Genomic DNA, 27,432 nt, shown 5'->3' on the forward strand with positions numbered 1-27,432 from the left:
TCTTTGACCTTTACGTTTCTATTCCCCTATTTTCTTTCTTAAGAAAGATTACATAAGGGTGGAATAACGAAAGAGAAAATTATTATATGACTTCCAGGTACTGTTTGTTTTGGGCCGAAAGCGAGAAAAGCAATCGAGTTGAGATGACCAATGATAATCTGTTTATCGCTATTTTACCTATGACGACGTTGTCAATTTCATGTCAATTTTATTAGAAAAGCCATATGCGTCCTTAGTTTCTAGCGATAATTTTCCATCTCGAGCGAGTAGCATGATATGAAAAATTATCACAAAAAAATGAAAGGAATAATGCACCAAATAGCGATAAATTCATTTATTAGCTTTAGTAAGGTAAAAGAGCCACGATTGAAACGATATTAACGTATAGAAGGAAACACATATTTGTCGGACATAATTATGTTAATATGCAATATTTCATGTCGTTCTCCTTGTGATATTAAAGAATAGTTGATCACAAAATGCAACGAAATAAATAAAACAAATGTGGACAATACAACAAAAATCGTAATTAACAAATTTTAAACTAATTTAAAATCTGAAATTAGTAATCTATCTACTAAATCATCATTGTTTTAATTGAAATACATTTTGATTATTTATTTTTCAAAGGTTGTGACATTAATCTATATTCATGATTACTATTACCTTCCTACTGAGCAATGGAAGGCTGGCCAGTAATTTCGACATATTATTCTCACTACCTCATTTAATCCGTTAAATTATTAACAGCTTTGTTTAATTCGAGTATCTTTACTACACCCGCGAGATACGTCTGCACTGTATCGCATTACACGCTTCATTGATTTTTTTTAAAACAACGCACGCCGCTCGGATTTGACTACCCACTTTAAATCTTCATAAAAGCTGGAAAAAAGGCGTAAATTAAGAACATTAGTCAAAGTGGTTAAACTGTTGATACTAGCTCATTTACTTTAAAAGTGGCCAGAGTTGTATGTTTAGATATTTTTTTGCCTCTGGAAACGTTAATTACGATTTAAGTATACTTGAGAAGAGAAGATCTTTGTGAGCCTTATTAACTTATCATTACTGTGTGATGACTCTTCCACCACTTATGATTTTACAATTTATAATTATCTTGTGCCTTGGGTATGCAGAGGCAGTTCGACTGGACTTCGACCCGGATGTTTTATTTCAACTTCAGGTAATGTATACATTTCTATATACGTTTTTTTCTTTTCGTCGTATATTTAAAAGTTATGCTATTATTTGTTTCATTTACTAAAACATAAAATTCATTTTTATAATTTATTTGAAAGAAATGAAAATAAAGATTTATAGTTCCTTTTTTATTATATATAAAAGATAAAACCAAAATTTTTACTTAGTAATGCCTCATTTTTTTCAATATTTGATTGCTTATTAAATTTGTAAATTAAGAACAACAGCATAGAATTTTAAAGTTCATTAGACAACTCTTATGATCGAAAAACGTGTAAAAACTACAAATTTCTTCGAAAAGATGTTTATATTTACGCAAATATATTTAATACTATGCTAAAGATTACCAAAGTGTAATCACTGAAAAAGGAGATATATAGAAAAATATCAAGAATAAAATAAAAATATATGTTCATGTAAAAAAATAACACCAATACCTCTAAAATAAAGGACAGAGTAATCATCTTTTTAAACTGCTTGCTTATGAGAGTAAAATCATTTAATTATCTATTAGTTTTTTTTTAAATAATAATAATGATAATAATAATAATTATAATATCGATAATTATAGTAACACTCATTACTATATGTAACAAATAAATATCAGGATATTTGTAAATGATTTACAAAAAAAGACTGAACTATTTGTCCCTCTGAAGCGCGTTCAGTTTACAAAAGACTAAATACTGACGCTCTAGTCAGAAAGTTGTATGGCTGATTAAGGTACGATAATAAAGAGCACAGAAACCCCAAATATTCAAAAAGATTTTGTAAGCTTCAGATGATAGATTCCTAGTTTTTGGAACAATTAAAAATTTTATAAACATTTTTTTTAATATTTGTTCTTATATGAAGTCGTCGTATTACTCATTTTGAACTCCTCGTTTTTGTTTCAATTTGTCAGACGGTGCATCTGCTGTATTTAAAACATTATTTTCTTAATCAAACACATCGTTATCATTCATGTTTAATCGTTAGTGTTCAGTTTCATTTTGATATGTTTTAATATATTTTCAAAAGAAACAAAAACAAAACGTGAAACATGGTACGGCACACATTCAAACTATTTAGTGTAAAAACATGTTTAGCAATCTGATAAAGGCATGGCATTGGGTAAAGCCAAAATAAAGGTAGACAGTATTGGTAGGATAATTAGGGGTGTAACAAAAGCACGCATTTAACCATTCTTTCAACTTAAAATACAAAACCAATGCATATTACCGATTAAACATCAATGTAGGACCCTTCTGCGATGCTCAATTGACTACCCTTAAACGTGTCCACTAGGCAGTCATTTAAGAAACCAATGATATCTATGCATCAAATTAGCAATCAGTACGTATTGATATTACAACCAAGTACTGTAAATTATGAATAATGATCGATGTGAACAAAGCAGGTTTGTAGTACATATACACATACGTATCTAGTTTACGTGTTATTTTCAAATGTTTCGTAGTTTTAATTTATACAAAGGTGACTGTTTTATTGTGTACAAAAGTAGGGATTTTGTGCTATAATTTGCAATGTGACACCTTTCCACAAATGAACAAACGCAATGTATGAAAACTAATACCTGTCATAACAATACGAAAACCCAATACCATAAAGTAGACTAGAACATGGTTCGGATGCAATGCAGACTCATGTGATTGTTAATTGGCGTTTAATATACCTGCCGAAGTAGGGTGTGAGAGGGGTTGAGAGAATACAGAATAATGAACCAAGACTGCATGAAAAATGGAAAAACAAATAAAGAATAGAGAAAAAAATGGTAAAAATGACGAATACAGATGATTTGGTTGCTTAAATATAAAAAAACGAGAAAAATAGCTTATCGATTTGAGACTTCATAAATAAAAAACCTTTAATTCTGACCCATATGAAGGTTATTCTTGAATCCAATTGCTGATACAATGTGTGACTACACGTGTTGCAGAATCTCAGTGTTGACGACTTCTAGTTTTCCAGTCTTAACATCCTAATTACATCCTTGGTAGTTCCTCATTCATATATATGTATATATGTTTATAAATTCCGACTGGCCACGTTATTACTGGTGATCAAAACATAATTGATAACACTTTATTGTGAAGGTGCAAACGCCCCTAAATTCGTGAGTTCTTATCCATCATTTGAAAAAGTACTGAGTAGACTATGCAGAAACGAGAAGGAAAAACGTAAATACTGTTTCCGAAGGATTAAGGCTGTAGAGTCGTTGGTACAAATCAGAATTAAAAAAACAAACTAAATTAATCTATGAATACACAATAATCTTTACAGAAACAAATGTTTCAAAATACATGTCCTTTCTCTATAACAAATATGTTGTCCCCGTAAATAAATCCCAAATACACCATTTCGAATCTCATCATATACAACGACGACATTTACCAAGAAGGACTTGTTATATGTTACTTTTGAAGTTTTAACATAAGATAAAGATAAAAATCTGGATCTCCCTTCACTATATGGGATACATAAACTACCTAATTGTCCTTCAAAAAATATGTTATATTGCTGGGTCTTTCAAGTGATTCACGAAACTACTTTCTTAATTACTAATATCAATTTCGTCAGAAATCAAAGTCGAGCGTCAATGTTATTCTGAAAATATTTATTCTACAGATGACGTGAAACAGATACATGTTGATACTATACAATTCCAAAAATAGTTTATTAGAGTACATGCTAACTAAGACTCTTTCATCTTACAATTGTATTAAACATTTGACTTTGCTACACTTTACACAAGTATTACCCATTCGGAAAAAAAAGACAAAACAAAATAGTTGGTCCTTCTTTGTTTCATGAAGAGGATTTGACGAACGTAGATACAAGCTTCTTGTCTTAGGGAGGAATAATCATTTTTTTTTTGTTAAAAAACAAACATAAGTTCGATTCAACAATAAACTCTCTGAAACTATCCTTATTAAGAAGATTTGTTATAACAAATAATCGGAATTACCAAGGTAACCAACTGGGATTAACTTGTTCATTTACTCATTAGAGGCTGTTTTCATGCAGAACCTTCCTTAGACAACAGAAGTTAGCATTATCCTAAGATTCAAGGCTTGGTGAATATGTTGAAGGCATCTACTCCATTGTACTCAATAAGGGTCGGTAATCAACAACTATTTACGACAAAAGAGATGATAACAGCTTCCTATTTCTATAATATTTTTAGATGCCAGCAGTGATTGCAAATGCAATATATATCTAACTGTTGAAACGACATTACCTATTTCCTGTCAAAAAAATCATGATAAAGAATGCCTACTCATCAGTAACATATTATTTCAAGAGTTTCAAGTAATGAAGTTGAATCATCAATTTGTAAATGCTATGGATGCCTTCACGAGTTTATAGATCGTTATAGAATATATGTTTCCAAAATGACGACGAATATTTTATTACTATGGTAGCCATTATCCTTAACCCGATTTATCATCAGATATGTACTTGTGGGATAAGTGTTGTTCCGTTTTTACTTGTTTATGTGGTCTCTTTTTGTTTACTGTTGTTGTTTTTTTCTTTCTGTTTCTCTTTTTTGTTTGTTAAAGTTTTTTCATCTGATTTTCGCCTTGAAGTATGCGTGTCTGCTTGCTTTCTTTTGCCTCTCTTTATCATAAAATATTTGTGTTCCCCCTTCCCTCCCCAAAATCTTTATTGCAATATACTGAAGGTAATCAAACGAAACCGGACACTTAAAGATATCTATACGTCAAAATACAGTTGATCGCTATTTGACAGTTTATACAATAATTCAAACTATAAATCGTTCCGCATATAAAAAGGAATACTTAATTCATCATGTAATCACAGATAGTCCAAACATGTTTATTTGCGGTAGTTTTAAAAAAATTCAATGTTTTACAATATTTCCGTTAGATATATTTGATTCTAATGATAACACGTAAAACACGAATGCATGACAAAACTTATACATTTATCTCTGGTCCCAGGTGCATGTGAATTAACGAGAGTAAATTAAAATTACTCTATCGTTACTATTAAATGAATTCAATTTATTCATTAAAATATTTATGTACTTCAAAGAAATTTCATGTTAACAGCTTGAAATATAAAGTGGTTATTTCGAACAATTTTGTCTTTCCATTGTCTTTCATCAAAAATCATTTCTAGCATAAATCAATTCAAATATATGTTTAATATTTCAATAATATATGAAAAATTGTCTGGAACTTGCATATAAACAACATGATAAACGAAAACGAGTAGCCATGATTTTAAAATAACTATTTAACGCCAAAATGGATTAATAATAAATAAACTTTAATTCATAATGTTTCAAACAATAATGGGAAATTTGAGAAATATTTAGTGAAATATTTGAAAATTACGGTCCATATTCTTAACGGCGTTATTTGCTTTGTACATATAACGATAAATACATCCACTAACTGATTTATACAGCATACCTTTTATAATAATTATTTTTAGAATATTTAGATCTACTTAAACAGTAAATCTATCTTAAATGACCAACAAATTATTCTGGAAAGTGTAATTTAGTAGCATTACTTACAATTTTGAGAATATTGAGACAATAATTCATTTTCCTTTGTTTAAAACTTAAATTTTTAACGTTTAAATGCCAGATTTGATTGTTTGACACTTTTGAGATATACTACTCAAACCCATGACGTTTTCTCTAGTACTATTGTGGAGAGTATTAATCAATTGAGTGCTTTGTTTAATACGGTTTGTTAAAAACTATATAATAATTAGCTGAAAGATTGCTAGAGCAATGCGTACCCCCTTGACAAAAACATTTACACTCAAGGCAGCGAATATGAAAGTGTAGATGGAAATATTGTCAACCTTGGGCCCGGTTGCAAATCACAGGTTCACAGGCTAACAATCTGTTTTATCGTACTCTAAGCTTTGTTTTATTTGCATAATATTGTTCGCGCACAGAGGAAAACGGAAGTGATTAATCGTCAATATGGAAATAGAAGACAAACATTAAAATGATCAACATTTTAATCTTTCTTGGTTTCGGAAGCTGTAAAATGATCCTCAATTAAAAGGCTATATTTACTTGTGCAATCCGTGGGGACTTAATGCGAATTTGATTGAAAACTGGTAGCATATCATCTCCCAATCAAAGTATATACAATACAATGCTCTCATAGCTACTAAAAAGCTAAAGATACAATTGTTCAAAATCATTCAGTACTCAGAATTCTTCGTCATACTTGGAAAATTTAACAATTAACCAAACCATTATCATTGTATTATCATTTTGAATGGTTTACAGATTGGATGCTTTTTGTAGCTGCATATACAAATAGCTACATATGATTCCGCTTAGCATGATGGCATTAATTTAGAATACAAAATATTCTGTTGATTCAAATAAGATATGCATTTATTCATCAAGGTTTACCTTTTCATGAGACTCTATAATTATTTTGATTTTAGGGAAAGGATTCCGGTAAGGATCGATTTTGGCCTCAAATTTCCGGTTTATCTGATGAAAGATTTTGGACAATTTTTAAACACTAAGCGTCTACTTCAGTCGATTATATCAGTTATTGTGAAAGATTTGAACTTATCTAGTCATCAAAGACACCCAAATTCAAACTTAAATATGACAAATCTATCAAATATGCCATAATATGTCACTTATGAGATATGTTGTCATAAATGTAGTGGCCGCATCAGTGGTTATACTCAACCTTTACTTTTGTTTTGTATTTTCATCAAATACAACTTATTATTAAAAATGAACACAAATATGGCCACTTCCATTTACGACAGAAACCGTCTAATAATTAACTCAAAGTATATTCTACTTTTGTTACGTGTTTATTCAATTACAATTTTCATTCATTTACATCTTAAGGTGGTACCTAGCACTACAGGGAGATAACTCTTTAAATCAGTTAAGCGTTTGTAAAAGTCAAGTTCATCAATGTATTTTAAGCATTTACCTGAAACAGATTGAAAATAATCTATGTAACCTAGAAGCTTAGAATATATTTTTGAAAATGGTTGACACAAACGTACTGATGATTTTAAGAGTTATTTCCCTTAACCTAGGTCTACCTCCTTAAGAGGCATATTAATGTATCAGTGCTATGGAATATGAATGGTGACGACAACTGCTCTATTATAAACTCTACCAGGTGGCTGTAACCTAGTCAACGAACCCCATCAACGGTTGTTTTATGTCATTTATAGAATTAAGTATTTATAGAATATCATTGATATAAGAAATAACGACGTATGAAACACTTACAATGTACCTTATAACCGGATACATTGCTGTTTCATAGTCATGTAGGAATACGTTTGTTAAGCTGTGTTTCAATTTCACAAACATAAAATAGTAAAGGCAAAAAAATTAAAGTTACATTTTAAATTCCTCTTGTTCATTTAATATATAAAGAAAATAAAAACATCTATTTGGAAAAGGTATATTTATTGTTATTCGGTGTTAACAACTAAATAATGATCAAAAGCTATAAAACCGGGTTTTATCTATCATATAAAGGCAAATGTATACCGGTGTTCAAAAAACATAAATCGATTGAGAGAAAACGAATCCGGATTAGAAAATAAAAACCGAGGAAACACATCAACTATAAGAGGAAAACAACAGAACAACAGGAACACGCAAATATAAAAAAACATTAACCGTTCGTTCCATTGACTGATATTGCCGAACGTTTGGGGTTCGTGTTGTTTATTCTTTAGTTTTCTATGTTGTGTCATGTGTACTATTGTTTGTTTGTTTGTCTTTTTCATTTTCAGCCATGGCGTTGTCAGTTTATTTTAGATTTTTGAGTTTGACTGTCCTTTTGATATCTTTCGTCACTCTTTGATTGTGTCAGTGTTATGCGCTTTCCTCTTTTTAACTTTCCTTTTGAGTAAGTTTATTTTGTGAATACTATTTTTTCTATGAGTCAAGAAATGAAGTTCAATCATTTAAAGGAAACGTAAAGAAATATCGGATATGTTCCTTACGTTGTAACTTCAATCCCATTCCCTTTTCATGAATGTGACCTACCGAATTGGACTATTTACCGGGTTTGTAAAAATATGAGAAACACAACGGGTGCCATATGTGGAGCAGGATCTGCTTACCCCACCGGATCACCTGAAATCACCCCCAGTTTTTTTGTGTTTTTAAAAAAAAAAAAAAAAATTTTTTTGGGGGGGGGGGTTCGTGTTGCTTTGTCTTTTTATGTTGTGTCTTGTTTACTATTACTTGTCTGTTTGTCTTTTTTCTTTTTTTGCCACGGCGTTGTCAGTTTATTTTCGATCTATGAACTTGACTGTCCCTCTGGTATCTTTCGCCCCTCTGTTGTTGTCCATTCGTTTGATGTGTTTGAGATTTTGATTTTGCCATTTGGTTAGGGTCTTTCTGTTATGAATTTTCCTCGGAGTATTGTATTTTTGAGATATTTTTTACATGATACATTTTATAAGTGGTTTATTCGGCACATGACTTTATGTTGTAATACAGGAAACACTGTTGAATAATTGTCTGGCATCTAAGGTTACCTCAGCATTATTTGGCACAACTTTTTGGAATTTTGGATCCTAATGCTCTTCAACTTTGTACTAGTTTGGCTTTATAAAGATTTTGATATGAGCGTCACTGATGAATCTTATGTAGACGAAACGCGCATCTGACGTTCTAAATTATAATCCTGGTACCTTTGACAACTATCTAGACAGAAGGTTTTTCAGACTGTTCTTTTGAGGTCGCAATTAAGTGCTCCCGCATACATGCTAGATTTGCGATTGATGTCACACGTTCATAAACCTATTACCCAATGATAAGGGTGTACATAAACTCATTATAGATACCAGGTTGTAGAAAATAATAAAACTGCACGGAAGAAAACTGTACACAGTATTCAAAGATAGCAACGTATATTTGGATTTTTTTAATGATATTTAATAGTAAGTGCCTTCGGGAGTTTTAGATTAATTATAAAGACAGAAAACTATGATAATTCGTTAAATAAGAATTACAATTTAAATACCGAAATCAAGTATATGTGTATCAGTTCAAATAAATCACATTCGGACAGAAAAAACATCATTATTCTATAACTATCAGCTTATTTCATAATCATTATCTGATAGTCCATGAATTGTTGCATAATAGCTAAATTAAATAACTAATACAGATTTTGTTTTGAATTCACTATTGAATTTACTAAAACAAATGAAAATGAAAACTAATACAATACCAAATCTCTGGGATAGCCGTACATGGCAAATGTTTTTTTTTTCTGTCCATTGTTAACATAAATGTATGCATTTATATCGTTTAGATATGATCTAGTCTGATTTATAAAAATGACTCACGTATGGAACAGTTACTTTAATGAAAATAGTTTTAATTATGCAAAGCAATAGACCGTTATATGATCTTTCAAACAACTGATTTTATAACAGATTTTAAAATAAAAAAAAAAAACCTGAAATACCAGAAATCTAGTTCAATCATGCAAATTATTGGAACAGCTTCATACAAATTTTATTAGCCGGAACTGCACGCATAATGCCAAAATAAGACAATAACGAATGTTTGGTTAACAAATTATGATAGGTGTTTTGACTGATACTTATCCAAAACCCACACAACTTCATGACGAAACACATGTGAAATTTACTTCTGGAGCAAAACTTTCAATTTAAGTTGCCATACGACAAATGTAGTCAAACACCATGACACAAGTAGTAATACACATGATAAGAACATGACATCACAAGCAAAACATGTACATGAAGGAATACATCACCTGACGTCAGTACAGAAGACATGCTAGAACAAAGTCAACACATGATATCAGTAGCAAAATACATCCTAGAATAAAGTCAACTAATGATATCAAAAGTTAAATACATCCTAAAATAAGGTCAACACCTGATATCAGAAGCAAAATACATCCTCGAACATAGTCAAGCAATGCTTTTTTGTGTCAAAATACATCGTAGAATAACGTCAACCCATGATTTCAGTAGCAAAGATACATACTAGAAAAAAGTCAGTCCATCATGTCATATAATTTCGGTAGCGATCACACGTACTAGATAGGAGATAGTAGAAAAACAAGGTTATGGAATTTGAAATGAATTTTTATGAAACCCTTGGTACGAAAGTTTAAAACGAACACTGTGCCTTAAGGTAATGAGCACGAACAAAATAAATATTGCGACGAAAAGTCCAACAAATCTAATCACATATTCGTTTGTAGAGTTTCAAAATGAAATATAAATTGTATTGAACTGATCTTTATTATCCAATATAATATGTGACTTTCTCCTACCCTTACCACAGAATCCACATAGTTACTCCTAGTTAAAATGTACAGTACAATGGGTTATTAACCTGTTGATGTTCTATCTCTGTTTTAAATTCTATACAGATTAGAAACTAATGCAGTCAGAAAATTATCGAAAAAGAATCAAATTCATCGGTTTTACCTCAATCTGATAATCAACGCTAAATCAACTATAAGCTGTAACTTTAAGTGCCATTGGCAATTTTGTTAATTAATGATTATACCGAACTAACAACAAGGAACCTTATATACCACCCAAGAGACTAATGCAAAACATGGAAAGTGAAAAATCGTACAATATTAATAAAATGGGATATGGAATTTATTAATACAATATAGAAATCAGGCGACCAGCGATAGTAAAAAAATAAATCTATAGGTCATCGTTCGCCCCTTGACGATGAGCATGATATAAATATTGCAAACGTGCATCAATTTAACACTGAAATGAAACTAGGATTCAAATAACATTACCTGAATATCTAATAAGTCCAGTTTATCTTAGTTCAAATTCAGATTTTTTGGTTTGTTGATTGATTATCAAATGATTAACGTTGTCTTCTTGATTGATTGGTTGTTAATTCATTCTTTCGTAATCAAGTTGAAGTTTATCTCATATTACCATGATCAACGTCACAAACTGTTTTAAATCAATAGATATAGGAAGATGTAGTATGAGTGCCAATGAGACAACTCTCCATCCAAGTTACAATTTATAAAAGTAAACCATCAAGGTACGGCCATCAACACGGAGCTTTGGCTCACATCGAACAGCAAGCTTTAAAGGGCCCAACATTTACTAGTGTAAACCATTCAAATGGGAAAACCAACGGTCTAATATATGTAAAAACGAAATATTCGAAACACTTATGAACCACATCAACAAAAAACAAGTACGTTTAACACAAAATACCATGTCCAACATCACCGAATAAAAAACCACGAAGTAGGATAAAGCTGTTCAGTGTTTTCTTTCAATGTTTGATTAATTAGGGTATTTGTTTACCTTACTTAATAAATCATATAATCATTTGTCTCAGAATCTTTAAATAACAAGTAGGGTATGTTCATATTGTCTTTTTGGTCTTCAATTGATATTTTTAAATTTGATATATCAGATCAATTCTTTTTAAATCTAATGATCATCAAATGAAAATAAAAGGTTTGAGCAAAGGTTTAAATAAATTGTTTAAGATAGCCTGTAATCGCAATGAATCAGTCAATGTCATCATTTAAAGAATTAAATTTGTACACTATATAATGCGTTGAAGAAATCACATCCTATGTAATTCACAGAATATAAGGATAAAGTAGATAAAGGATAACCACAGCTGCGCTTATCCACTTGTCTAATGATTATAGTTGCTCTGTGATCTGATATTAAAGATTAGCCCAATTTATACAACTACATATATATTTCAAACTAACATTTTTTTTCTGACAGATACGTCATCTATTATTGGTACCTTTTGACTTTTATGTAATGGTACACATGAATTGTTTCAATTCTGTAAATTGTCTTGTGTTGACAATGTCAAACAATGTATATTCCTGTTTCCCTGAATGCACTATGGTAAACCTTTGTTTAACAAACTCAAATGATTGATCACATGCAATTATTGATTTTCAAATTAACAATTTTGAATACTAAGTTTTGTTTCAGTCATGTAATTAGCCATGGGTTACCTAATGGGATTGATTTAATTTTAATTTAATTGAAGCACTGTTGCAGAAGGTAACAATTTGTACTAATTTGTTTTAAATTCACATAGAATAATGTGGGGTCTTAGACCAAATGAGGTTATGTAGAATACGGTCGATCGAAAGGATGAATTGTGTTATAAATGTAAAAAGAATAAGGTCTGAATTTTATTTAGAACTTTTAATAATACTATTGTAAACATTCTACAAGGTGACACATAATTTTTAGTAAACAAATACAATTTTACAAAAAAATCAAATCTGAATAATTCAAAGTAACAACGATATCGAGACGTATTTTGTCTAGAAAAGTTCAAACAAACTAACGATATATAGATAAATAGATGAATAAACCTTTCCGAATATGTTAAACTTTGCACTTGTTTTTGTTTTCTAACTATTTTGATATGAGCGTATGTAGACAAAACGCGCGTCTGGCGTATCAAATATAAGCCTGGTACACTTGATAACTATATTTGACTATATTTGACTGTGAACAACTAATTATATAAAGTATTTTATGAAAATTATTTAGTTCCGACTAATATCTTAATATATCCTTTCAACTTGTTGTATAGGGGTTTATGATGTATGGCACAAGTGAAGCTGTATCTGAAAGCCCCTTAAGAGCACATAATCACCCATGAATTAAATTGGGTTGGTTTTGCTCAGTCTATTTTTACAAGTTTCTCAAAAGTTCATAAGAAAGGGCTATGAATCAATTAAATTAAGGTCATCATTCAAGAAATTTTACGGTCGCCATCATGAGCTGATTGGTCATTATGACAAAAGTGTGTCAGAAATCATATCTGATATTCTTTCTCAGTCATAATAACCTTCCATCATTACCAAACTGAGCAACGAAATAACACGACGGGTGCCGTATACGGTGCAGGAAATGCTTACCCCTCCGGAGCACCCGATTTCACTCCCGGTTTTAGTGGAGTTCGTGTTGTTTCTTATTGTTTCTTATTGTTCTTAACTGTTGATGAAAATGTCTTTGGGATTTGTGAGTCTTTGTTTACTCCTTGGTTTTGATTGTTATTGTCTTTCTATGTTTTGTTTGAAGATTGTAATTTGCCCTTTTGTCGTTTTTTGTATTTTACCATGACGTTGTCATTTTGTCTTTGATTTATGATGTAATACCCTTTGGTATCTTCCGCCTCGTTTTGACATTTACTGACCTATTAAAAAGGGATTTTATGGCATATCCTTATTGAGTTATATCGATTAAAGATACACATAGTTCAACAATATGTATTTCCATTAACTACTTAGTTGTTCTCTTCCACGTTGAGAATCAAACTATAATTTTTATCATTGGTATTTGATGATTATCAACCAAAAATGCAAACATCATAGAAACAAAGATGTTAAAGCAAATATATTATTCTTTTATAGTTTCTTCTATGTTTTTATTTCATTTACAGTAAAAATCTATAGTAAATGAAGATGAAATCAAAATTGTCCTAAATTGTTTCTGTATTCACGGTTAGGTTGTCAGTCAGTTTTTGTTTCGTTGTATACGCTGGATATAATTCTTTATTTGTTAATATTGACATTCAGCATCATATTAAACCGTGAAGTATAATGAAAGTTGTAGCTATAAGTCTACAGGTTTACGATAACTTTGACATGGAGAACAGCAATATCATTTCTGTTCTTTTCTTCAAAGCTTTTTTTGTAAGTCCACATAGTGATTCTATGTCATGGTATGATATGATAATGCTTTTATTGTATATAAATCGTGTTGATCTTTACATCTATGAATATGACAATTTATTGTGAACAGTTTAACCTGAAATGTATGTGTTATTTCCCTGAATATCAATAAAAGTATTTAAGTTAAACATGCGAACGTACATTCTATTATCTTTTCGCCTTGAGACACTGATAAAGTAACCGCATTTAAAATGTAACGGTTAATCAATAGAATTAAAAATACTATGACATTTAGAGCAAGAGGCTTTGACTTGTTAATGTCAAGTATCATAACTGTAATATTTTTTTTCAGTTTGGGAACTTGAATTTATATATGCAACAAACATGACCTTGGAAGTTGACGGTTCATATTTTAATCATATATAAACATTGATGAATTTCACAGTCAAAGATGAACTAAGTTTATTTATATTTTTTTTTATAGATTTATGTGGCACGTAGATAATTTAGCAGATAGGCGTTAAAACAATCATATGTCACAAAATCAATTTATGAGATTACAAGGTTTTTTTAATCAATTCACAGTTAGTCTAAAGCTATGCCAAAATATAGATGTAGGTGACAATTTTCATTTAGCCAATATCAGAGTGTTTTAGTTAATGATTGCAAGGATCAAGTAACGTAATAACGTGTTAACAAAATGATCGCCATTATCATTTTTCATTTCATTAGTAATTATCACAAATCATCGTCCATTCAGGTTGTTTGAATTTTTCCTCGAAAGGTTTCATAGTACATATTTTTGGGTAAAAAAGTGACTACATAGATGTTGAATAACCATAATAGTTAGAAAGCTTAATACTCTGATTAAATGAAAGATAACAATGTGCTTTTTTTAAATTTAATTACTATTTATGTACACTTCTTAAAATATAGATACAAATTTATATTCCAAAAATAGCTAGTGGCAATACAATGAAATGTTATCATTGTGTTCTTTCATCGATGGTTACTCAGTATACGAAAAAGTATGTACTGTTAGACTTTAATGGTTATTCTAAGCTATTTGATTGAAAAGAGAATAAATATACTCACTTAAACGCAATGATCAAGCGTATTCGTAAATGGTTAAAACACTAATACGTTTTGTAAAATATTCAGGCAAGGAGAGCAAGATTGAAACTAAAAGTCATGATAAAGCACCATAATTTGTAAGATTTGTTGTTCCTAGTAATTCGGAAGATTTCTGTAACTATCATCAATAAGATCAAACGCCGTACTTTTTCATTCGTATCGTTCCCAAACAAAAGAAGGTTCAAGAAATTATTTAGATAGTAGTATGAAGACAAATATTATTGTTTTGGCAGCTTCTTACAAAATTTAGGAAGCTATGACTCTTAAACAAACATTTTTTGTACTTTAAGGTCAATTTTGGTAATTTTTTTTCTCGATAATTTTGATTGTATTTGCATAATAAACCTTTGCCGCCATCGCCGATCCAAAAAGGTTTTATATTGATGAATTATATATCAAAATTGAAATCTTTTGGTTACAACACATTTTGAATCGTAAGTGGCAGCCTAGGATTTCCTAAAGCTTTTAGATATGACAAAAAAATTTGTATATTCATATTTGGTAAAACATTTAGAATGGGCTAACTTTTGGAGAATATTATGTTCTTTTATGAAAGGAATTTATTTATTTAGCATTAAGGTTTAAAAAAATTACCCATTTACGACACAATTGTTACTTTTTTGTTGTTTTATGATAAAGTTGATACCGTATGCCATTGTGTATGCCATTGCTGTACCTTGTCCGAAGTATGATTGCCAGAGTTCTACAAAAGAAACAATTTCTGTAAAAAATTGTACTAATTATTTGAGTGTACATGTACCCCTATTTTTTACATTCATATCTATTATGTCTGTGTGTTTTGTTCTTACATCGTTGTCAATATAATGGAATTTGATGCGACTGTCATACAAGTGAGAGGTTTAGTTAGTTATGAAACCAGGGTTAATCCACCATGTTCTACATATTAAGAAAATGTTTTTACAATGTCAGGAATATGACAGTTGTTATCTGGTCTTTTGATGTGCTTGAGCTTTTGATTTTGCCAATCGATTAGGGACTGTCCGTTTTAACTTTTTCTCGGAGTTCCGTATTTCTGTAATTTTATCTTGTACAAAAAGTAGATGAATCACTTTTATTTAAATTAGAACTTTGTTGGAGGATGGTATTATGTAGTTCAAGATGTTTGATGTTTTTTTTTTTAATTTCAAAGTAGAACTTTAACTAAGTTAATTTATCAAAATATAGATAGAAATAGTCCATAGGTGGTCCAGCGGATAGGAATTACAGAATGAACTTTTGATACACTAATTAATAATGTTAAAATACTTTCATTTTGATTCACACTAAAACTTAAAATATATATAATTTGATGTAAGTGGCACGTTTCCGTTAGACATCACCGCAGACTTCAGCTCGTGATTAAGTTACTTAAGAACGTGTTAAAAGAAATAGAACACCATCGTCAACTTTATATGTTATATCATGTTTCTTCTCGGTTATATATTACAAATGCTCGTTCAATCAAGTTGCTTGAATTTTTGTTTACAAGATATCATAGTTCATATTATTTGTGAACAATGTAACAACGTTGAAGATAAATGACCCCAATGAAAAACATTGCGTTGCATCTAGGTATCAGGAACAATACTTTTTTCCATTTTTTTCTTTTTGAAAGAAAAAATTAAACCAAGGATTTCAACAAAAGGACATATAGATATCACTGCGAAGACTAAGTATGTGCATTCCTAATATGGATACACAATGCTGTATTTCAAATATGCAAGTGATACTTTTTGTACTAGCTAATGTAATCACAATCAAATGAAATTTTACCCTTTTGTTCTTTCATACATAGTTAACTTGTTCACAGGAAAGTATTACTATAAAACTGACTAAGAATAGGATTTGTAAATATGTACTGAAGCATAATGACTAAGAATATCTATGAAGGGTAAAACAGAATTACCGTTTTTGAAATTACCAAGACAAGTATAGTAATAACGGCACGTCATTGTCCGATTTCCAGCATTGAAACGTCATACTTTAATGCATTGGTTGTTCGTAGTATTTCTATGATTTCTATCGTGTGTTACCAACAATATGATTATACTGAAAAGTCCTTCAAATCAATTTGCCTGTCGATGAGAATAATCAAACGAAACTTCAATTGAGTTAAAATATCTTACTTGTTTTATTTTTTTTGGTGTTTTTTTATTATGACGGTAAAAAAATTAATCTTTGGTTGTCTGTTCTTGTATTTGATGGCAGGATCGTGGATTTTTTTTTAGATTGTATCAAATCAAAGACTTTAAAATTGTTTTTAATGTTTTCCAAATAAGCACATGTTGGAGTTAGAGGACATATTCCTCACAATAATAAGTCCGATGCTTTTAGCCAATATAAAAAATCCAACTAAGTGTGAAGGTCTAGTAAAAACATTATCAACTGTTTACGTCAATAAAACACAAGATACGCATTTGTTTTTGATCACATGAAACTGCATTTTGTTTACAGTAAAGATAGATTTAATGAACGAAAGTTTCCAGCCTTTCCTCATAAAAAAACTGTATATTTACTACTTGATTACTACTAGGTCTGATGAATTGTGAAACAGTACACATGGTTGTCCAATGGCTCCTATTCATGTCTTTATTACTCCCTTGACTTCAGCTAATTTTTACGATTGTTAAATAAATGTCATCAATATGCATGATATCTCTAATGGGACAGTAGTATTCCACTATTCGTCACTTTGATAACATTATAATCCGTCAAATTAACACTAATTGTATTGGAATTGACTAGAATTTTTATGGTTTAATTCAATCAAAGGTTGGCAGGAATATGCCTTGAAGCATTACAACTGTTTATTAACATCATGCCTTGTCAGTTATTTTAGTTTTTGCCATTTTGAAATAAAGTTGCAATGTAGTTGATTCATGATTTTGATTATTTACGGATATAAGCATTAGAAAATAAATATCCAAGGATAACAATTAACCACTCACAAATCAAACAAAAACAAAAAGTTACGAAATTATGTTTTATTTCAACAACAAAAAAATACTGTAATTATTGTTGAATGACGATGTATGCTCTATTGCGCTATGCTATTTTGATATTTCTTAAACATAATATTTTTTTATTTTGCTGACCGAAAACACATGGTAATATCTTTCAATCTCCAAAAGTTCCGTCCAATGCATTGATAATGGTTAGCATCAATGTTACAAATATATGGTTTTGTCATATAAACACTCGTTTTGATTCTTGACGGTGCTAATTGAAATAATGTCAAAAGCAGTTGATATGATGTTCAACTCATGAGATGTAAGTATTACTGTCAATACGAGACCTATTCATCAACCCCAAATGACAAAGATATCTAAAATAAATGATAAATAAATGATCCTCGTACAAAATTAAACATAGAATGTTTATGTCATAAAGGGCTTATGATTGATTCCTTGATTTTTTCTCTCATTCCTTTTATGCTATATCAGTATATGAATACCGTTTAACTTATGTTGAATTCTCACAACACATGTGGGAAGCGTACCCCCTCCCCAACCCAAAATAAAAACAACAACAAAAAAAAAAGAGAGATTTTACTAAGCAAATCAGTTACCAAAACTGAAATGTAAAGTTTCAATCGGCCAATCTATGAGTACTCACCACTGTTCAAAACGAGTTAAAGTCCAATATAGAATTGAACTAATTGATATATCATCTTAAGCATTTTAATATCAATCAAATTGAAGGATGTATAAAATTATAAAAAAAAATATTTTGAGTAACGATAAACACCTACACTACAAAACTAAATTTATTACGTTTATAATAACAATAACGGTACCAATTTTTCTGCACCAGATGCGCATTTCGACAATACATGGCTCTTCAGTGATGCTCGTGGCAAAAAAAATATTTGAAATCCAAAGCTTATATAAAAGATGAAGAGCTATAATCCAAAAGTTCCAAAAAGTATAGCCAAATCCGTGAAAGAAATCTGAGCTTTGCGTGAGGGAGATACATTCCTTATTTATAATAAATTCTAACATTTTGTAACAGCAAATTTTTCTAAAACAAAAAATCCGTATTTTCATGCCAGTACCACAGTACTGGCTACTGGGCTGGTGATACCCTCGGGTACTAACAGTCCACCAGCAGAGGTATCGACCCAGTGTAATATAAATGTGTTTGTCATTCGGGGCCCCATATAGCTGACTGTGCAATATTTGCTTTGCTCATTGTTGAAGGCCGTACGGTAAACTTTAGTTCTTAATTTGTGTGTCCTTTTGTGTCTTGAAAATAGTTGTGTCGTTGGCATAAGACAGTTGTTATCCACTTGTGTCTGTGCACTGTTGATTTTGCGAAATGATTACGGATTATCTGTTTTGAATTTTCCTTCCAGTTCGGTATTCCTAATATTTTACTTTTTAAAACTTTTATATTACGTTATGTAGTCTAATAGATTAAACAAATACAAGGTGTTTGAGTACTTGGCTACACGGGGTTGTTTTGCATATTGAGAACAGTTATACAAAGGCTTTGACATTGTTATCTGGAACATAGCAATGTCATTGACACAACTACTTATTTCCATACTGAAAATACATCTGAAAAGTAAGCATTTGATGGTTCTAAGAATTATTGTACGCTTATCAAGATAGCATGACTTCCATGTATTTATGTCACGGTATCATTTTGCTCTTACCGAATCTGATGAAACAACTTCAACATAAATCCCAAGGGCAAAAGCGACAAGTTCATTATTGATTCAAAACTCTGATTTAGTAAAACAAAAACCATTTTCTAATGGATTTTATTTTAATGAGTCAAAATAGCATAAAACAATGCTACTTGCAAAATAAACTGATACTTTATTTTAGTTAGTTGAAGGTTGCAACAAAAATGTTCATGTTAATCATTATTTGCATGGGATAAAACTTAAACTACTATATGTTGGTCTAAATTATGTTGATACTTACTCACAATTATTTAAAATGAGTTTTTTTTAAATAAACAAACAATTGTAAAACTATTGTTTATTCCGTTATTATTAAACCTTCTGCACAAACTTGAATATTTAAATACAATGTCCATAAGAAGTTTCATCATTAGCATGCATTAGGAATTACTTCTTGGTCATACTTCATGTTTATTAAGATTTACTAGGTTCATCTATTTGAAGGCATCTTCAAAATTATTATCTTTCACTGTCTAGTCATTCATTTCTTCTTAAATTTATTGTGTTCCATTCCATCAAACACAAAAGGTATAACATTTTACATCAGCTTAATGCCATTTTTAGGCTATGAATACACAGAAACTGGAATAGCTTGTTTATGTTTATAACGTACAATGGTAACAAAAGGAGTATGAAAATGATGGAGAGTCGATTGGTTTACTTCGTTGGGTTTGTCATACGTTGGCAGTAGAACGCTTGTATGCCATATATGCAAATTGAAAACTCAATATACGATTTATGCTAAGATAACGTGCAGGGAATCAATAAAGGGAAATCAGTACAAAGTCAACAATAGCAAACGTTTAGTCGGGTATATGCTAATTGAGGACTTGTTAATTATTATAATAACAATTAACAAGCTATGTTTTGATACTACTTGTATCTTCGCGTTATTTATTCTTGCCATACCAGTGTTTGATTTATATATATATATATATAATGACTACTGATGTTTAACACTTTCCAAGTTGTATAATCTCTAAACAAAAATTTCATGACAATTAGTACATTAAAAACATAAGCCGGATGTTATTATGTTCACAAATTTTGTAATAGATAACACTCCGAACACTTTGACAATGGCATATCTTTAAATTAGAAACTTTAATAAACAAGGTTTAAATGTTAAAATGAAATAAATGGTGTCAATGCTATATTAAATCCAACAAAATGTCACAAAGCATTCCTAATGCACAAACTATTCTGAATTGAAGTCGACCAACTAAGTTAAAAGATAACCCGGTGACCTCGTTTTTATTTCAATTACATGAAATGGTTACTAGTTTGTATACTATGTTGTTTCAAAATTGAAATATTTTTTTTATCATCTAATCCGGTCATAATTCAACTATCTATGTATAGTCTTTTTGATAAAATCTGAAGACCAATTGGCTCTTTGGATCGAGTTTTTATATCTTTGACAAATTCCACCTTTCATTTCTCAATTTTATACTATTGGTGACTTGCTAAAGTGTTTAATATTTGAACAATGATACAAGTATGCGTATTAATTGAATGCAGTGACAAGCAATAATATTAACAATTTTGATTTTATTTAAACGTAGACTCAAAACATAAAATTGTCATTTTTAAGAACAATTACATGTTTAATGTTATATAAAGTAATTACTTTCGGAAAACCAAGCAGGGTATGATTTACATTTAATTATCTGTAATATTCTATTCTATTGCTTATTTGCTATATTTGTGAATTTATCAGATTATTAAACAATGCAAATTGTGCACTTGCTACTTATCAGTTGTGCACAAATTTTCGCATGAATAAGGATTTAATAACAAAATTAATCTATAATGCTAATATTCAATAAACGATGAAATTTTATTTGTTTAGTCGATAGTTTTTTGTTACATTCAAAAACACTCTGCTTTGGTTCACTCATTTAAACTGCAAATAACACGATATCATACAGATATAGTAACATGATTTAGTTCTCCCAGTTTACCGACTCTAAGGGAAAAAATTATAAATGAGAAAAAAAAAAAGAACAAGATACGACATTGAGGCCTCCATATGACATGGAATCATCTTTTAGTAGATTATTAGATATATATGAAGTACCATTTGTCCGCGTTAAATATAAGATATATGTCGTAATACAGTTTAACTTTCGTCAATGTTTGTGGTAATGAAAAATATTTCTTGCATCTAATTAACTATCGTAATAGTTATAGTAATGCGATGAGGTTTGAATCTGCATGCCATTAAGTGGTATACTTTATGCGACTTCCTCACGAAGAGTTTTCAACTATTCCAGTGTAGCACATTAAAAGCAATTCCATCCCAAATTTCTATGATTTTTTTTTGTGTATACGTAAGCTGTTTCTGTGACAACTATTAAAGAATGCAGAGAATCACATTTTGAAATTTAAACGTATATGTTAATGAACAGATTGTGTACTTTCTGTGGTATGTAAACACTTGAAAGTAACGTTGCAATTATTGTTTTACTCAAATTAACCCAAATGACATATATATTAAACAAAATTACATCGGTTTCTTGTCAGTCCTAGACATTGAAGATGAAAATTTTTATCTCGGAAATTTTGCTTTGTAATGATCTTTAATTTCCAGGTTGTAAAACGTTTGACGTTCATGACACACCTTCAAATTTGTGTATTTAAAGTGGATATCAAAGTTATGAACATTGATATACCTTTTTGTTACCTCGTACGCTATCAGGTAACATATATACTTATTCTAAAAGAGAATAAAATAAATCGTTGATTGATTGAAGACTACTTTACGCTGCATCATCATATTTCTAAATCAAATGGTTCAATTCTGTACAAAATGAAAATATATTTATCAATTTATGTTTAGATAGACAATAATCAACAGTGAAATTTATACTGTAAAAATTTGTTAAGGTGGTACCCAACACTTTCACTAAAATCAATTTGGCTCGTTTAATTTTCATAAAATGTTGACAAAGTATTTACTTTGACCCTTTGACAAAAATATAAAAATTTTAAAAAATTTGAACCAACCATTTTATCAAAAAATTACAGTAGTTATATAGCAGTTTGACAAACTCTAATTTTGATCATTGAGAAGCTTAATATTCTCTTAAAAACGCAACGTAATTAAAACGTTCAGCTGATTTTACAGAGTTATCTCCCTGTAGTGTTAGGTACAACCTTATGTGGTATTCACTATACGGCTTTTATACCGTTTCAAATATTCCATGTTTACCATCATTATTTCTACCATTGCATTAAAAGAAATAATCAGCAACATCTTGAATGCAAAATCCAGTCTTTAACATTAGGCAGGTGTCCATACAATTTGTCGAGCTTTTAATCGATCATAAACTTGCAATTCGAACCAATTTCCAAACAAACGACAAATATCAAAAATAAGAATATAACATTTCACACTTCGAACAAGTACATGGAAATATTATGGGGTTAACTCATAAATTTAAATTTCAACCCTTCCAAATTGCTTATCAGTACACTAAACAATGCTTACATAAAAAAAACATTATTTTGTTTGTTCGCTGAAAAACAAAGGTTAACATTAAATGCTAAACATTCTTATCTGTTTTTATTTTCAGGAACCTTCAGCAGAAGACGATTTACCAGTTGACTTTGCAGACAATCTTGGTATAAATCCGTCAATGGACAGACCACTCAGGATAAACAACAAGCCCAGTCTAATCAAACTATTATTAGAAGATCGGGACGATTTAATGAATTACATTCGGAACAACCAGAAAGTTAAACGCACTAGACAGTGTTATTGGTCAGCAGTGTCATGTTTCTAAAAACAGATACAATATTGAGCGTTTATTAAAATAATACGTGTCTAAATTAATTGTCATTGTCTTTCTAGTTTTATTTAGAAATGGTAGAAGTTACAACTAATTTTGAGAACGTTTATTTGATTTGACAACTTGTTTTTCAGTTAAAATTGTTTTTATTCTCTTTTTTTTTGTATAATTTTGCGTAAAAAAGAATAATTTTCCTCCAGTCGTCTCTTTTGTTGTTACTTATTTGATTGCTTCGTTTTTCACGTATTCATCCGTTTTTGTATATTAAATTGACAAAGGGATTTTACAGAATACAGTCACCCAAATTACAGGCTGTTTTCAAATGTTTTTAATGTTGGGATCTTATTAACCCAACTATATGACATGGGTTTATCTCATTGTTAAAGGTCGTGCAATGGTAATTACTAACATCAATATTATATGAACTCAGATGGATAGATTGTCTCATCGGTGATCATGCCACACCTCTTTCTTTTTACATTTGTATTCAAGAACAGTAAATTATTCAAAAATGCTAACAAGTGTACATCAAAACCTAAAGGTCAACAAAACACAGATAACACCGTTGACAAGAGAATCAAGACAAACAACCATTCACAGAATACTTCACAGCTGCCAACTTCAAATTCAGAAGGCAAAGTATCAATAACATTATTTTGATTTTATATTTTTATATATAATTTCGATTTGGCGACGAACTATATTGGAACAAGGTGCACACTGATTAATCTTAATAGACTTTGTACTGATTTCTAGGATTATTTTATCTAAGTTATTGTCTTACTTTACAGAGATTTTGTTCACATATCGTTGTCAATATTATGGAATTAGATGCGCCTGTCATACAAATGAGAGGCTTAACTAGCTTTTAAACCAGGTATGAACCACCATTTTCTACATAAGAAAAATTAAATGCATGTACAAGTCAGTCATATGGCATTTGTTATTCATTCGTTCGATGTGTTAGAGCTTTTGATTTTGCCATTTGATTAGGAACTCTCCTTTTTAGCTCACCTGGCCCGAAGGATCAAGTAAGCTTTTCTCATCACTTGGCGCCCGTCGTCCATCGTCCGGTGTCGTCCGTTGTCGTCGTCCGTCGTCGCCGTCGTAACTTTTACATTTTGAAATTATTCTAGTGAACCACTGAATGGAATGAAACCAAACATGGCATGAATGTTCCTTATGAGATACTGACCAAGTATTTTTACTTTGTAGCCGATCCATTATCCAAGATGGCCGCTAGCCGGGGGACTCAGTTTAACATAGGATCCTATTAGAAAATGCATACAAATGACTTATCTTAGAGAATCACTGAATGGAATGAAACCAAACATGGCATGAATGTTCCTATGAGGTGCTGACCAAGTGTTTTACTTTGTAGCCGATCCATCATCCAGGATGGCCGACAGCGGGTGACTTAGTTTAACATAGGACCCTATGGGAAATGTATACAAATGACTTCTTTTAGAGGACCACTGAATAGAATGAAACTAAACATATCAGGAATGTTCCTTCTTAGATGCTGCTCAAGTGTTGTTACTTTGTAGCCGATCCATCATCCAAGATGGCCGCAAACGAGTGACTTAGTTTAACATAGGACCCTATGGGAAATACATACAAAAGTCTTCTTTAAGAGAACCACTGAATGGAATGAAATCAAACATAGCATGAATGTTCCTTATGAGATCTGACCAAGTGTTGTTACTTTGTCACCCATCCAACATCTCAGATTGCCGCCAGTTGTGGGACTTAGTTTAAAATAGGACCGTATAGAAAAATGCATACAAATGACTTCTTTTAACGTACCACTGAATGGAATGAAACCAAACAAAGCATGAATGTTCCTTATGAGGTTCTGACCAAGTGTTGTTACTTTGTAGCCAATCCATCATCCACGATGGCCGTCAGCGGGAGACTTGTTTTAACATGAGACCCTATGGGGAATACATACAAATGTCTTTTTTTAGAGAACCACTGAATGGAATGAAACCAAACATAGCATGAATGTTCCTTATAAGATACTGGCCAAGTGTTGTTACTTTGTCGCCGATCCAACATCCCAGATGGCCGTCAGTGAGGAGATATAGTTTAACATAGGACCCTATGGGAAATATATACAAATTTCTTCTTTTAGAGAACCACTGAATGGAATGAAACCTAGCATAGCATGAATGTTCCTTATGAGATGCCGACCAAGTGTTGTTACTTTTTAGCCGATCCTTCATTCAAGAAGGCTGCCAGCAAGGGGCTTAGTTTAACAAAGGACCCTATGGAAATGCATACAAAAGTCTTCTTCTAGAGAACCACCGAACTGAATGAAACCAAACATAGCATGAATGTTCCTTTCCTTATGAGGTGCTGGCCAAGTGTTGTTACTTTGTAGCCAAATTTTATGTTTTTTTATAAGATTTCAAAACACAAGTACAGTCAGGTGAGCGAGACAAGCTCTTGAGAGCCTCTAGTTGAATTTTCCTCGGAGTCCCGTATTTTTGTGATATTACTTTTTTCAATGATATTCTGATTATACCTTTTCTAGTAATGGAATGAACTAGATGTGTATACTATAAAATTTCAAACATATTTAAGAGTACATTAAATATAAGACACATTCATATTGCAATAGTATCAACACGTTTTACACAAGTATTCCCCATTCGAAATTAAAAGACAAATAAAAAAGAGTTGGTCTTTCATTGTTTCATGAAAAGGATTTGGCTACAGTAGATACAAGCATCTTGTCTAAAAAAAGGCGACAGAAGTTTACCGCTGTTCGAAAGTCCTAAATCAATTGAGAGGAAACAACTCCGGGTTACAAACTAAAACCGAAGGAAACACATCAAGTATAAGAGGAAAATGAAGAATACTACTTTTTTTGTTAAAAACAATCACTCTGATTCAGACAATATACTCTCTGAAATTGACGATTAAAAAATATAAAGAATAGACATTACCAAGGTAACCAACTGAGATCACCTTGTTCCTTTATTCATATAAGGCTGAATTCATACAAAACACCTCTAAGACGACAGAAGTTAGCATGATCCTTAGATTCGAAACTTGGTGACTATGTTGAAGACATCTACTCAATCGAACTTAAGATACAATAGTTACAGGTAAGTCTGCCCCTCAGTGTCAAAATTGTAATCAAGAATTTAACAATTAGGCTCGATTATAAAAAAAACTTTACCACAAAAGAAATGATTTCAGTTTTCCAATTATGAACTTCCTATTTCTATAATATATCATCATTACAGCAGCGATGGCAAATGGAGTACATAACGACCTGTTTAAACTATTTCCATATTTCCTTTCATTGATTTCTTGATAAAGGGTTCCTGCTCACGAATAAGTTATCATACCAAAAGTTCCAAGTGATCAAGTTGAAATCATCCCTTCGTAAACTTTACGGATGCATTAACGAGTTTATAGATCATTATGGAATATTTATTTCGAAAATGACTACGGATATGTTATTACTGTCGTAGCCATTATCCGTCCTCTTTCTTCCGATTTATCACCAGATATGTACTTGTGGGAATCGTGTGGTTCCGTTTTTATTTTTCTCTAATATGACTCATCAGTGACGCTCAGATCAAAATAGTTATAAAGCCAAAAAGTACAAAGTTGAAGAGCATTGACGACCCCAAAATTTCAAAACGTTGCGCCACAAACGGCTAAGGTAATCTATGTCTGGGATAAAAAAAAAAAAGGTCCTTTTTTTCGACACATTCTAAGTTTTGTAAACAGGAAATTTATAAAAACGACCACATAATAAATTTTAGAACGAATAAAATCATAAGAAGCTAATATGCACATCAAAACCTATTCCTCCCTTAGGGTTTGAATAGCCTGACCTGCTTTAATAACTGTTGCCTCCATTTCCTAAATTATAAAATTTGTAAAGTTGGAAATATTTTAA

The 27,432-nt window shown here is 30.9% G+C and overlaps 1 long non-coding RNA gene across 1 annotated transcript; it reads left to right on the top strand.

Moving 5' to 3' along the window:
• Positions 1-752: 752 nt before the first annotated feature.
• Positions 753-23,553, top strand: LOC143056335 (uncharacterized). Its single transcript, XR_012972302.1, has 2 exons — positions 753-1,183; positions 23,298-23,553. It is a non-coding gene; the product is annotated as an uncharacterized LOC143056335 (long non-coding RNA).
• The last annotated feature ends 3,879 nt before the right edge of the window (positions 23,554-27,432 follow it).

The sequence above is a fragment of the Mytilus galloprovincialis genome, chromosome 13 (genome assembly GCF_965363235.1).
Source record: "Mytilus galloprovincialis chromosome 13, xbMytGall1.hap1.1, whole genome shotgun sequence".
Lineage (NCBI taxonomy): Eukaryota > Metazoa > Mollusca > Bivalvia > Mytilida > Mytilidae > Mytilus > Mytilus galloprovincialis.